This window comes from Motacilla alba, chromosome 28 (genome assembly GCF_015832195.1).
Source record: "Motacilla alba alba isolate MOTALB_02 chromosome 28, Motacilla_alba_V1.0_pri, whole genome shotgun sequence".
Classification (NCBI taxonomy): Eukaryota; Metazoa; Chordata; class Aves; order Passeriformes; family Motacillidae; genus Motacilla; species Motacilla alba.
Window position 1 is genome coordinate 1,296,858 of NC_052043.1, and position 13,347 is coordinate 1,310,204.

At 56.0% G+C, this 13,347-nt stretch overlaps 1 protein-coding gene across 16 annotated transcripts in view; it reads right to left on the minus strand.

Moving 5' to 3' along the window:
- The window catches only part of PTPRS (protein tyrosine phosphatase receptor type S), a 150,812-nt gene that overhangs the window by 120,147 nt on the left and 17,318 nt on the right, over positions 1 to 13,347 (minus strand). For 2 of the 16 annotated variants that reach the window (XM_038163551.1, XM_038163552.1), the window contains exon 1: positions 6,786 to 6,996. The exons of 13 other annotated variants lie outside the window; for them this stretch is intronic. The gene's annotated coding sequence lies outside the window, so the exon portion shown is untranslated. Of the gene's footprint in view, positions 1 to 6,785; positions 7,052 to 13,347 lie in introns of those variants that run through there. One more of the 16 variants, XM_038163561.1, reaches the window with a different exon arrangement.

The following is a 13,347-nucleotide window of genomic DNA, read 5'->3' on the forward strand; positions in this document are numbered from 1 at the left end:
GCCCCTCCAGAGCTGCCAGCTCCCAGGGCAGCCCATTTGGTGACCTCAGGGAAAGAGATGGACAGGGCCACGCAAAGTACCCAGATCCTGTAACACAGCATGGGGAGAGGCTGCTGCTTGCTTCCTTAAGTAAAGGATAAAGTTTTAATTTAAGCTGATCTCTGGGGAGAGAAGAAGGTTATTGAATCCGTAGGAAGCAGCAGGGAATGAACTGAGTGACCCTGAAGCCAGGCACGAGCAAGCAGGATTCCCAGGGGTGACAAAGCTGGGGGGACAGACCAGCACCAGATTTGCTGTGGATTTTTTTCATCCCCTGCTCCGGACACGCACACATTTCCCTTGTGCTGCCTCACAGAGCAAACAAATGGCATCTCTTCGGGAAAACTGGAAAGACTATTTTCTTCCCAACCCTTCCGCCCCCTCCGAATCCTCCCCCTCTGCAGCTTGCAGCAAAGTGCCCCTAATCCCCAAATTCTCTCTCTACCTGCAGGGAGAGCTGAAACCCTACCCGTCCCCTCCCCCAGCCCTCCAAGCACACTAATCCATCAAATTCCCTGGCCTTGCAGCCCACCCCCAGCCCCGACAGCAGCAATCCTGGCACCAGATGTCCACTGACAAAGGCAGAGCCAAGCATCAAAAAGCAATCGCCCATCACCCCTGTCCCGACGGGGCCCCGGGCAAAAAAAAGCGAGTTCAAAGCCCAACAAGCAGAGCAGCATCCCAGCGTCCTTCTGCCACTCACACCCCGGGCACAGAGGGACCACTGCCCTCTCTGGGGACACGGTGACAAACCTCAAACCACCTCTGAGCCCACCGAAGGGTTACAGCTCCCCTCTGGATCAGGGATTTAAACCAGGGGTCACTGATAGAAAACAAAAGGGATTTTATTTAAAAAAAAAAATAAATCAAACCCTGAGCAAGACATCTGTGCTGTGTCCACACGGGGCTGAGGCTGCATTAGCAAGGACTTGGTTTAGAGAGCACTGCGCTGCTCCCGGCACCCTGCGCGCCCTGCCAGGAGGGCTCTGAGGGCTCTGCTGGCCAAAGCCCGCTCCAGATTAGCCAGCTGGATGATCTGGTTTTGCTAAACCTTTGCTAAACCTGACTGCCAGCCCGGCCTCGGAGGCAGCACTCCCATCTCCAGGGATCTGCTCGCAGAAAGAGGTGGAGGGCAGGGTGATTTCCCCTCCACACCCTCAGTAACCTTTCAAAGGCACACATTTTTTACCTTTTCTTCCCTTTCCCTCAATTTGGTACTATTGCTTCCAGTCACTACCTCAGCCTCCTCTGTCAAGTCCTGCTGGCTGTTCACCCTCTCAGCCTCCATCATTGTTTCACAAATGCAATTTCGAGCTTTCCCACATTTCCCTCAGAGAAGAAGAGACGTGTGGGCAGGCACAGCCTGTCCCAGCCGCGCAGGAGGCACAGGCTGGGCACGCCAAAGCCTTGCCCGAAACCCATCCCCAAAAATCTGTGTTAAAGGAGCCGAGCCGGGAACGATGCCCAGGAGAGGAACAACGCCCCGTTTCTACAGCTAATTAATTACAACAATCTTCCCGGGCTGGCTTCTGAAGCGACTCCAGCTGATGGTTTCTGCGCAGGGTGAGCATCCCTCCTCCAGGGTGAGCATCCCTCCTCCAGGGTGAGCATCCCTCCTCCTTGCCACGCATCCCCAGCCCCGCCACCCACGCTCCCTCCTCCTCCTCCTCCTCCTCCCTCCTCTGCCACAAATCCGGGGGAAATTCGAACTGTCATTTTCCCTCTTACACCCAGGTTTAGTGCTGCTGCTGGAGCATCGTTTTATTTATGGTATTGCTTCTGCCGTTGTAACGATCCTGCATAAATTCCACGTCCCCGATTCCCCAACAATACTTGCTGCTATTATAATAATGATCCCATCTGAATGGCACAGGTGCCATTATCAGAAAATCTGTTTGTAATAGGGAAGCAACTGTAAAAAAAGGCATTACACCCAAATGAACTACTTAAGGATTACCATAACCAGGGGCCTTGCCTCAATTCCCTCTGCTGCAGCGCTGCTTCCTGCCTGCTCAGAAATAGGCAGCGAGTCAAAATTAGCAGGTAAGTCATCCTGTGATTTGGGAGCTGGCGCTGCAACTGAGCACTCTGTGGCTTCATCACACAAATAAAATCTACCTCCGATTTAATAAAGAATTTTTGCAATGCACTTACTAAGTGCTAACGAGAGCACTAATCAGTACATGGAGAAATGGAAACACACCCTTACCCTTACCACCCCATAAAAGTTACCTGAAAACAGCAAGGACGGGCAGAACAGCTCCTTTAAGAATCCAAACTCACCCAAGTGCACACGAGACCATGCAAAATTAAGGCACAAGTCACTTCAGAAGGGGCATAAGACAGACAGGAAGAAGCAAGGTCTTGTAGAGTTGTTGCAGAGATGTGAGTTTCACAGAGCTCAGGTCTCCATCCCTGCCTCAGCCTGTGCACGTTCACAGCTCCCAGGTGCCTCCTGATTCAGGAAGTTTCACCTACCACAACAGTTATTACTCCTACAAAAGAGTTCTGGAAGGGCAGCTACTCCTTCAAAGAGAGCTTCCAACAGATGTTTTCCCACCGTCAGCATTTGAACAAACTCGGTGTCTCACACCTTCCACAGTCCCTAATTTTACCAGTTCATTCTTCGCACCCGCAAACGCAGCATGAAATAAATTCAAATGTAACAAGATTGCACTTCCCCGGTGCCATGAGATGCGCTGCAAACTCTGCCTACTCCGACAGCAAAGCCCTGCACGGGAACAAAATACACCCAGGGCTCAAAATCTCTTCGAACAGAGGGCAGAGGATGGCTGGGGGGCAGCGGCAGTGGGATGCAGAGCCTTCCATCTGCAGGTGAGCCCTTCCACCTCAGCCCAGGTGAGCAGCCTCCACCAAGCTGTTACTACACCAGGGCTGCACAGAAAGCAGCACGAAATGAGGCTCAGTGGCTCCACTCCAGCTCTTGGCTGAGCCGTGGCAGACAACTCCTACACCTGGGCACGGCAGGGCAGCCCCAAGAAAAGCACCAGGGCCGGGGCTGTGCAACCTCCAGGCTCGCAGCCGGTGCCACCGCGCTGCTGCTGCTCCTGGCCGGTGCCCACAGCCGCAGACGGCAGCAGGAGCAGGAATCAGAGCTCCTGGATCTATTCCTGGCACCGCCACCACGGGAGCTGGGCGAGCCTCTCCTCTCCTCTCCTCTCCTCTCCTCTCCTCTCCTCTCCTCTCCTCTCCTCTCCTCTCCTCTCCTCTCCTCTCCTCTCCTCTCCTCTCCTCTCCTCTCCTCTCCTCTCTCCTCTCTCCTCTCTCCTCTCTCCTCTCTCCTCTCTCCTCTCTCCTCTCTCCTCTCTCCTCTCTCCTCTCTCCTCTCTCCTCTCTCCTCTCTCCTCTCTCCTCTCTCCTCTCCCCTCTCCCCTCCCCTCTCCTCTCCTCTCCTCGTTTTGGGCTGAGTGATTCAGCCACCTCTCTCCTCTCTCCTCTCTCCTCTCTCCTCTCTCCTCTCTCCTCTCTCCTCTCTCTCTCTCTCCTCTCTCCTCTCTCTCTCCTCTCCTCTCCTCTCTCTCCTCTCCTCTCCTCTCCTCTCCTCTCCTCTCCTCTCCTCTCCTCTCCTCTCCTCTCCTCTCCTCTCCTCTCCCTGAGTGATTCAGCCACGGCACCTCAGCTCTTCTCCCCGCTGGACCCTGCAGCTCTCCCCAGCAAGGAGCTGCGTGCTGCCATTGCCATTCTGCAGACAAGGAAGCCAGCAGATTGCCATTCCCCCAAAGGCTGTTTTTCTGGCACGCTCCTTAGAGATTAAATCTAGTGAAATAGCTTTGCCTTACAAGAATCTGTACCCACAGGGCACTCAACAGCCAGGGTAAAGAAGGTGTTTGAAACTTGCTGTGATCAAGGTTAAGAAGCATAATAAAACACCATATCCTGCTTTTCCAGCTCTTCAGGGTAATGAGGGATTTCCTCACGTATCTGCTGCAACTGTCACCTTTGCAGGAATTTAGCACTTAATACCAAATTCACTCCCTCTCTGCACACTGAACCTTCAGCCGGTTTATTTTGGAACCTCCACCTCCCAAAAAAAAAAAAAAAAAAACCCAAAAACGATACACATTTCTTCCAAGTCAAAAGTATAACTGGGCCTTCTCTGGTTTCAATGGCTTTGATAAATCCCTGCTTTGGCTGCAGGAGGCTGCAGAGCCGGGCCCCCGACACTGCCTCACTCCCTGGGCTCGGCAGGAAGATTTGGAGTTGTTCTCCGGGAGATGCTGTCCCTCTTCCTGCGCTAGGGACCAGCGACTCTCCCGAGGAGATAAAAGATAAAAGATAACGAGATAACGATCCCTTCCCCGCCGTGGCTGCTCTCGGAGCAGGAGCGGGAAGGAAAAGCGCTCCGGCTGCTCTGCGGGGATGGATGCGCAGGAGGGCGGTGAAAGGGGGTGAAGGGGGTGAAGCCCCCTCCCCAGCCCAGCCCCACCAGGGATTGATGCCCAGGATGGCAGTGAAGGGGGTGAAGGGGGTGAAGCCCCCTCCTCCAGCCCAGCCCCACTGGGGATGGATGCGCAGGAGGGCAGTGAAGGGGGTGAAGCCCCCTCCCCAGCCCAGCCCCACCGGGGATGGATGCACAGGAGGGTGGTGAAGGGGGTGAAGGGGGTGAAGCCCCCTCCCCAGCCCAGCCCCACCGGGGATGGATGCACAGGAGGGTGGTGAAGGGGGTGAAGCCCCCTCCTCCAGCCCAGCCCCAGCGCCCCCAGCCCCAGCCAGCCCAGCCAGGGGGCGGTGGGAGGCACCAACCCCCGGAACGCTCCTTACGCAAATCGCCGAGAAGCTGCTAAAACAGCCTGATTCACTCCGAGGCAGATTTTTTTCACTCCTTCGTTTTTGGCGAAGCAAAAACCCTGAATAAACCCCAAGCAGCAGCGCGAGCCCCGAAAGCGGCAGGGCTGGTGCAGCCAGGAGCAGCCCCACACCAGCAAACACCGAGCTGGCTGCAGAGCAAAAAGCGACTCGGTGCAGGTGGTTTGTTATTCTCAGAGTCTCTTTCCAGCAGATGTTCCCCTGTACCATGTGTGGCAATCCCAGCGCGCTTGAATTTGTGATTTTTCCTCCGCTAAGTGACGTTTTCAGGAAAAGGGAAATTAAAGGATAACAAGATGCAGCTATAGAAAGATAGAGCTGTACATGCTAGAGAATTCTCTCTCTCTCTCTCTTTTTTTTTTTTGAGAAGAACCATAATGTTAATGTTAGAAACCACTTTTCATATATAGCCACGATCAACTTAATCTTTACACTTCTTTCCTTAGCTGCAGGAGAGTTCTCCAACAACGAACAATATAAATTTAAATTTAATTTCAACTGTTGCTATAACTGCCTCCAGTCAGACCAACTGCTGGGAATTCAAGTCAGAGCCTTGACATAAGAGTTACCTGAGTTACCTGCAACAGAAAAGTTCTTTGCTTCTGCCAAAGTGAGAAAAGAATAATAAAGGGATAAAATGTGGTTATTTCTGATGAAAGCTCCAGCTACACAGTTCCCGCAGCTAAATGGAGGTTTTTTTCCCCCATCTATTACGTTTCTAAAATTACACATTTTAGACAAATCTGCATCTCGAGCTTGAGCAGTAGCCTAATAGCACTAGCAAACAAGTCATGTAAAGCCGAGAAAATGAGTTGTATTTAATCCTGGGAACGGAGCACGGGAGTTGTGCAATGTTTACAGTGAATAAACCCTGCCCGTTACTCAAAGGCTGCAGCCCGTGTCCTGCCCCGAGAGCATCGCGCCCTGCTGCAGCCCCGGGCTGCCTCCAGCTCATTAAAAATAAAACGCATTTCCAGCACGGAGAGGAAACGCAGCAAGAGGGGTAATCTGGGCAAGAGGGCGAGCCGCAGAGCTGCTCCTTTGCACGGCGCCCAGGGGCACGCTGGATGCGGCTCGCACATTCTCCCGTTCCGCAGCAAAGCGCCCCTGCGAGCCCTCGGCTGGGGAGAAGGGGGAGAGGGGAGAGGAAACGCGAGAGGGATGGGCAGAGCGAAGGGAGGGGGAGAGAGGGAAAGGGAGCGGAATTCCCTGCCCAGCGCCGCCCCGCAGCCCCCCTGCCATTCCCGCTGCCATCCCTGCCATCCCCCCTACCCATCCCTGCCATCCCCGCTGCCATCCCCCCTGCTATCCCCGCTGCCATCCCTGCCATCCCCACTGCCCACCCCTGCCATCCCCCCTACCTATCCCTGCCATCCCCGCTGCCCATCCCTGCCATCCCCGCTGCTATCCCCCCTGCTATCCCCGCTGCCATCCCCACTGCCCATCCCTGCCATCCCCCCTACCCATCCCTGCCATCCCCGCTGCCATCCCCCCTGCTATCCCCGCTGCCATCCCCGCTGCCATCCCCCCTGCTATCCCCGCTGCCATCCCCGCTGCCATCCCTGCCACCCCCCTGCTAACCCCCCTGCCGTCCCCGCTGCCGTCCCCGCTGCCATCCCCCCTACCCATCCCTGCCATTCCCGCTGCCATTCCCGCTGCCATCCCTGCCATCCCCCCTGCTATCCCCGCTGCCATCCCCGCTGCCATCCCTGCCACTCCCCTGCCAACCCCGCTGCTATCCCCGCTGCCATCCCCAGTGCCCATCCCTGCTAACCCCCCTGCCGTCCCCGCTGCCGTCCCCGCTGCCCCTCGCCCGCCCCGGGGCCCCTCCGGCCTCCCGAGCCCCCCGCCCGCTCCCTGGGCGTGCGCGCCTGCGGTGGAACAGCTTTCTCCTCGTTCAACGAACGCTCGATAATTACATTTTCAAACCAAACCGACCGTCTCCGACTGGTCCCGGCGCCGGCGGGGTGCGGAGGCTCCGTGGCGAGGGCGGCCCGGGGACCCTCGGCGGAGGGAGGGAGGGAGGGCAGGAGGGACCCCCGACCCTCGGCGGAGGGAGGGAGGGCAGGAGGGACCCCCGACCCTCGGCGGAGCCCAGGGCGGCCCGGCCGGGCTGGGCGGGCCGGGGCGGGGCCGGGGCGGGCCGGGGGCGGAGGGGCCCGGCCGGGGGGACCCGAGAGCGATGCCGGGGGGATGGAGCTGAGCCGCAGCCCGGTCACTCAGCATCCCCCCGAGCCTCCGCCAGAGCCGCTGGGCTCTGTCCCCCCGTGCCGGAGCCTCTCAGACATCCCCCAAAGCTGCTGCCCGCAATCGGAGGAGAATCCCCCAAAGCTGCGCCCCCCGCGCCCCAGGGTAGCCTGAAGGGGAAACTGAGGCACGGGGCTGGGATAACCCTTGCCTTGAGGTTCACGGCAATACTTCTGGCCATACAAAGCCCGGCACCACTCATCTGTGGTGAGATAAACTCTCACCTCTAAAAACACAAAAAAAAAGAAAAAAAAAAAGGAAGTAAAACCATCAACAAAAGCCACAACCTTCTTCATTTATTTTTCATGGAGCTGCACAGCCGTGCTGAGCTCTTGCAGCCATCTGTAAAGGGAGAAGGTAATTCCTAGCCTAAGGACTTTAGAGTTTAAATAAGATATAAACGCAGCGTGAGAGGACAGCGAAGGGAGCGGCAAGAGGGGGTGTGCAACAAAAGGCTTTCTTCAGAGGGAGATTAGGATATCACCATTGCAACGTATATACGCCTTTGCATTGACTCTATATGGGATTTCAGAGCAGCTCTGTTATCTCCAGGCAGGAACAAAACACTCTGTACTTGCTCTTTTCCAAATCATACCAAAAAGTTGGAACCAACCAGAAAAAAAAACGAAAAATCACAACAACAACAAAATTCCTTCTTCCCTCTGCTCCCCTCTCGATTTTGCCTATTTTTTTTTTCCTTTTCCACACAGAGAGATATTTTTCTGGGATTTTTTTTTTTTTTTTTTAAAAAAAAAGCTCTGGGTTGAAAACCCTCGGTCATTTGGGAATTCTCCGAGCCAGCGGCCGTAGCGGGGCTGAGCACAGAGAGGTTCTTGGCAGGCCCCGGCGTGGAGAGGGCTGTGCTGGAGCATGTGCTGGGAGAAGGGGGGGGCTTGCGGGGGGGCAAAAGAGGCCACATACATTTTTAGAAGAAAAAAATAAAAACCAGGAGGGAAAAAAAAAATTTTAAAAAAGCGTCACCGAGGCCTGGCTGGCGCACACGCCAGCTCTGGGGGCTGGGAGCGGGGGAGCGCGGGGAGGAGAGGCTGGGTGGATGGAAGTGAGGATCCAGATTGAAAACAGATGGGATTTTTCTTGCCAACCTGACATCCGAGACCGCGGGAGGCGGGGTGAAACTTCCCTTCGGAGAGGCTGGCAGCCAAGAGATACGGTTGGGGGGGCCCCCCAAAAAAAATCCCAGTTTGGTTTGAAATCCCTTCTCGTTCCTGCTCAGCTGGGGCTCCGGGGTCAGCGGAGAGGAGCCTGCTGGAACTGGGTTGTTTTTTACACTTTGAGGGGCTCGATTTTACCATGAAGTGTCTGATTCATCTGTTCCTGCCTGCTGGAGCCCAGCCCAGCCTGGCAGCTAATACTTGCCCTGGGAGACATTTTAGGGGCATTTTGCACTGCTGTGGATCCCTCTGCGTATGCTCAAAAGGGAAACCCATGTCTGTGCACAGAAATAACCCCACAGGGCACACAGGCCACAACCTCCACCCAGGGCTGAGCTGGAATGTGGGAAACATGCTGGAGTGGGGCTGCAAAGATCCATTATTTCGTGTAAAAAGGCACCATGAAATGTTGGAGGACTTCACAGCTCTTGGCACAGCCCTGGGCACCTGAGCTGGCGGCCACCAGCAGCCCAAGATGTGCAGATTTAAGAAGCCCAGGATTAAGGACATGAAGGTGCTGGAGCGTGTCCAGAGAAAGGAAAGGAGCTGGGGAAGGGGCTGGAGAATTCCTGAGGGAGATGGAAAGGGGCTCAGCCCGGAGCAAAGGAGGCTCGGGGGGATCTTGTGGCTCTGCACAACTCCTGCCAGGAGGGGACAGCCGGGGGGGTCGGGCTGGGAACAGGGAACAGGGACAGGACAAGGGGCAATGGCCTCAGGCTGGGCCAGGGGAGGTTCAGGTTGTTTCATCTGAAGGGTGGCCAGGCACTGGCCCAGCTGCCCAGGGCAGGGGTGGAGTCCCCATCCCTGAAGGACTGAAAAGCCCTGCGGATGTGGCACTTGGGGACACGGGGCAGTGGTGGCCTGGGCAGTGCCAGGGGAACGATGGACTCGCTGATCTGAGAGGGCTTTTCCAACCTCAAGAATTCCACGATTCCAAGCTGCACACAAATGCTGCAACAGCCCCAAAGTGACTTAGCAGTGATTCATGCAGGAGTCAATTTGTGGCTGGCCCGAGGCAGGGCTGAAGGAGCGGGTCACACTCCGGGTCACAGCTCCTGCTTCCCACTGCAGCCACACACCCCCTCCTCAGTGCCACCAGGGACCGGCTGCTGCAAATCCCAGCAGAAGAGGCAGAAGAGTCCCCGGGGATGCAGTGGACACACGAGTCTGTGTGATGAGGGGGATTTTTACCCCATTTTGGGATAAAGCTCACTGCAAAAGGCTTGGTGTGCGCAAACCCCCGCCCAGCACAGCCCGTGGGGCTGGCACAGCTGCCCCTCCACCAGGACACGGGTGTCCCACAGGCCTGGCAGGGATGTGGGGTCCCCGTCCCCCCAAGATTTCACAGCTACTTTACAAACCAGAAACAAAAAGTTAATGGTGTGGGCTTGACCACATATTTTCCAGGGGCTCTGGGAGACCAGCTCTCCGCAAGCCGGCTAACACACACTCTTTTCATTCAGAGCTTTAAATACCCAATTGTGTCTGTTTTCAGCACGCTCATTTTTAGCATTTTAATGATATGGTCCCCGGCTTTCACCCTCCTTGGATTGGCCCCAGCGTGGGGTTTTTTTCTTTTTTTTTTTTTTCCCTTTTTTTCCCCCCCTTCTTTTTACCATCTTGCAGAGCGAGAGGGGAAAGGGAAGAGGGTTAGCAAGAGGTCACACATTTCTCCTAACCCAAGTGTTCTTGCAGCAGGCAGGGGGTCCTGCTGGGGACAAAGAGGAGCAGCCCCTCGGGTTGTGTTGGCTGCGAGCGCTGCCCAGGGCTCCATCCAGGGACAGACAGCGGGCAGCGGTGCCCACCCCTTGCCCTGGCACGGCCCAAACCTCCCTCACACAGCCAGCCCTGCAGAGTGTGGGATTTGCCATTGTGATGGCTTTGCCTCCTTCCCCTGCGGGCAGGGCCTTCCCCCCTGGCAGGATTTTGCTTGGCTGCACTGTTGGTCTCAGGGATGGGCAGGAGACCTCAACTGCAATCAGCACCTGGGTTGGCTCTGCGTCCCCATCACTGCACTGGCACAGTGCCACACAGTGCCACACAGTGACCCCTGTGACCCAGAGGGACCCACAGTGCCCACAGTGACCCAGCAAAGCTGTTTGGGACCAGGCTCAGCTGCAGCATCAACACCCTGCAGCTGCTGGAGCACTGTGCCCACTGCCAGCAGAGCCAGGCAGGCAGCAGCAGAACCAGAGCTGCACCTGAGATACCCCTGCCACCTTCCCCAAGCCCTGCCACCTTCCCCGAGCACTGCCACCTTCCCCAAGCACTGCCACCTTCCCCGAGCACTGCCACCTTCCCCAAGCACTGCCACCTTCCCCGAGCACTGCCACCTTCCCCGAGCACTGCCACCTTCCCCAAGCCCTGCCACCTTCCCCAAGCACTGCCACCTTCCCCGAGCACACCCAGCCCTACTTCCCTGTGATGTGCTGCTGTCACCAGCCCCGAGGGACATCCTCTCTCTCCTCCTGTCCCCAGCCATGCCAGCATCCAGGGATGTGCCATGCCCTCTGCCCCAGCTCCACACACCACGTCCCCACCAAGCACCTTCCCAGGGCTCCTCAGCATCAGCCGCTCCGAGGATTTTTATGGGTTTTTTTTTCCCGCCAAGCAATATCGAAATGATATTTATTAAATTTGCTCTCTAAGTCCCTCAATCTGCTCCATAATACAGTGAATCTGCGAGGTGGTTTCACTGATCCCGCCTCAGTGAGACCAGATTAGCAGAGATGATCCCGGCTTTGCGGCTCCCCGGGCCGGGAGGGTCAGAGGTGCTGAGGGAGGCAGAACCCGCTGGCAGCGGAGCCCAGGGAAGCACGAGGGCTGGAGAAGGGTTCCGAGGGTCACTGCAGCTGGGAAGGAGGGGGCACTCAGCGTGGATGGATGGATGGAGAGCCCGTGTGCCTCCAGCCCAGCCCCTCCTGCTCTTATCTCCCTGCTCAGGCACACTGACTGCACCTGCCCCCCCCAGCTCCCCAGCAAGGCACCCATTAAATCTCAGATCAGCTCACAAAGGTTCATCAGATCCATTATCTCTGCATTCAGCTAAATTATGAAAATCATTAAGATAAGGAGGCATGCAGCCTATTAGTTTCCTGGAGAGGATGCTTTACAGTTCTTTTCCTTCTGCTTCCACATTTAATTACCTTAAGTTTCAAAGTATTTAATTCCATTTATTAAACCTTTAATAGGTAAAAACAAAACAACAATAAAACCCACTGCTTGTCGCCCAGAGCTGGGATGGAGGCACTCCTCCATCCAGGCATGGACACTCAGCTGAGCTGGAGCTGTGCTCATCGGGATGCAGCCACTAATTAAAAAATTAAGGATGTGCCCTGGAGTGCGTGCAAAGGGAAAATGAGCAGCACCAGCCCGTGGGCTCCCCCAAGCCAGGCTGGTCCCTGAGCCAGCTGCCAGGAGCTTGGAATAACCCAGAGGGATGACACAAAAAGCAGTGGGACTGTGGAACTCTGTTTATTCTTTTCTACAGCCACAGTTCCTGCGCACTGCCCCCACGCCCAGCAGGGACGGGGCTGTGCAGGTACCCAGGGGATCCACGCCTGGTCACTTGGGTGTTCCTCCTGCACAGATGCTGTTCCGGGAGCTGACAGCAAGCCCACGGGAGCAGCCCAGCCCCACATGCTCCAAGCAAGGCCAGGCTGCAGCATCAGCTGCTCACTGGCTGCACTCTGCCTTCCCAGAGATGCCAATTAGCAGTGCTGGCTCCTCTCAGAGCAGCACCCGGTGGCACACAGGCTGTAACCCTCACGCTGGGCTGCCTCTGCCATCCACACAGCACAGACACTGCAAACAACTCCAGGGGCACAGCCAGGGAAGGGCTGGGTGCAGGGATACCAACTGTGCCACGGAGGGGAAGATGCCAAGCCCAGCTGGAGCCCAAGTCCAACCCACCTAGAGCACGGTGCAAGGGCTGCAAATCCACTCCCTGTCAGCACACAGACCCACACCCAGCCTCTCCAAACACCTTCTCGCAGGAGATTCCAACATTTGGACAATTTATGGACAACTGAAACGTTCTATGAGAAGCTGAGGACAGCCATGGAGCAGCTTGAGCCATTCCTAAGAGTCCAAGGCCAGGCTGGATGGGGCTTGGAGCAACGTGGCCCAGTGGAAGGTGTTGGGGGTTGGAAAAACAATCTTTTGTTTTTCCAACCAACCCAAACCATTCTGATTCCATAATTCAGACCCCTCTCTCCAGCACTTGCACAGCACAGCTTACAAATGCTGCTGCCTTCCAGGCCTGTCCCATCATGCATCCAAACAGGGCCCCACAGCTCCAAGCAGGGCAGTTTCTTCCCATCCACATCTTCTACTGGATTAAACCTCAAACTTGGCCTGCATTTTGCATTTGGTTTCTAAATCACGAACCACTCTGGAAAAGTAGCACCAGGAAGAAAAAACAACTTGCTAAAGTGTTCCCCAGCAGCATATCCACAGACTTTAATACAAAAAAGCTGCTGCTAATTTAAAAAACAAATGTTTAAGCAATCAAGCATGTTTATTTAATTTGTGCTCTCTGTGCCAGAGAAGGGCTGGGCCGCTCGCAGCGGCTGCCACACGACGTTATCAGGAGCTCGTGGTGAGGGCCCTGCCTGGTGGGATGGGGGCAGCTGGAGGCTCCAGCACAGCCCAGAGGCTCTCTTGGAATAATCCAGCTTCACACCCCGAGATGAAGACATCCACAGCCTAAGGATGGGGCTGAGGATGCAACCCATGGCTGGCATGCAGCAGGTTACGGTCCTGGCTTGGGCTGGACTGGCCTTTGAGATCAGCCAGCTCCACCTGAGGAGCCAGCTCGCTCAGAGCTCCACCCAACCTGGCCTTCAAGAGTTCCATCCACGAAGATCCCTTCAACTCCCCACTCCTCCAGGAGCAGCGGAGTTGCAGTCCCTTTGCCATCGCTGCAGGCCAAAGCTCTTCCATTAAAAAGGCAGGTGTTGCTCTGCTTGCAAAGAGGGTCCAGAGTACAGAGACAGGCACAGGGGAACCCAGAGCCCCAGATGAACCCAGCTGGAAAGGGCCAGTGGTTTTCACTGGGTGC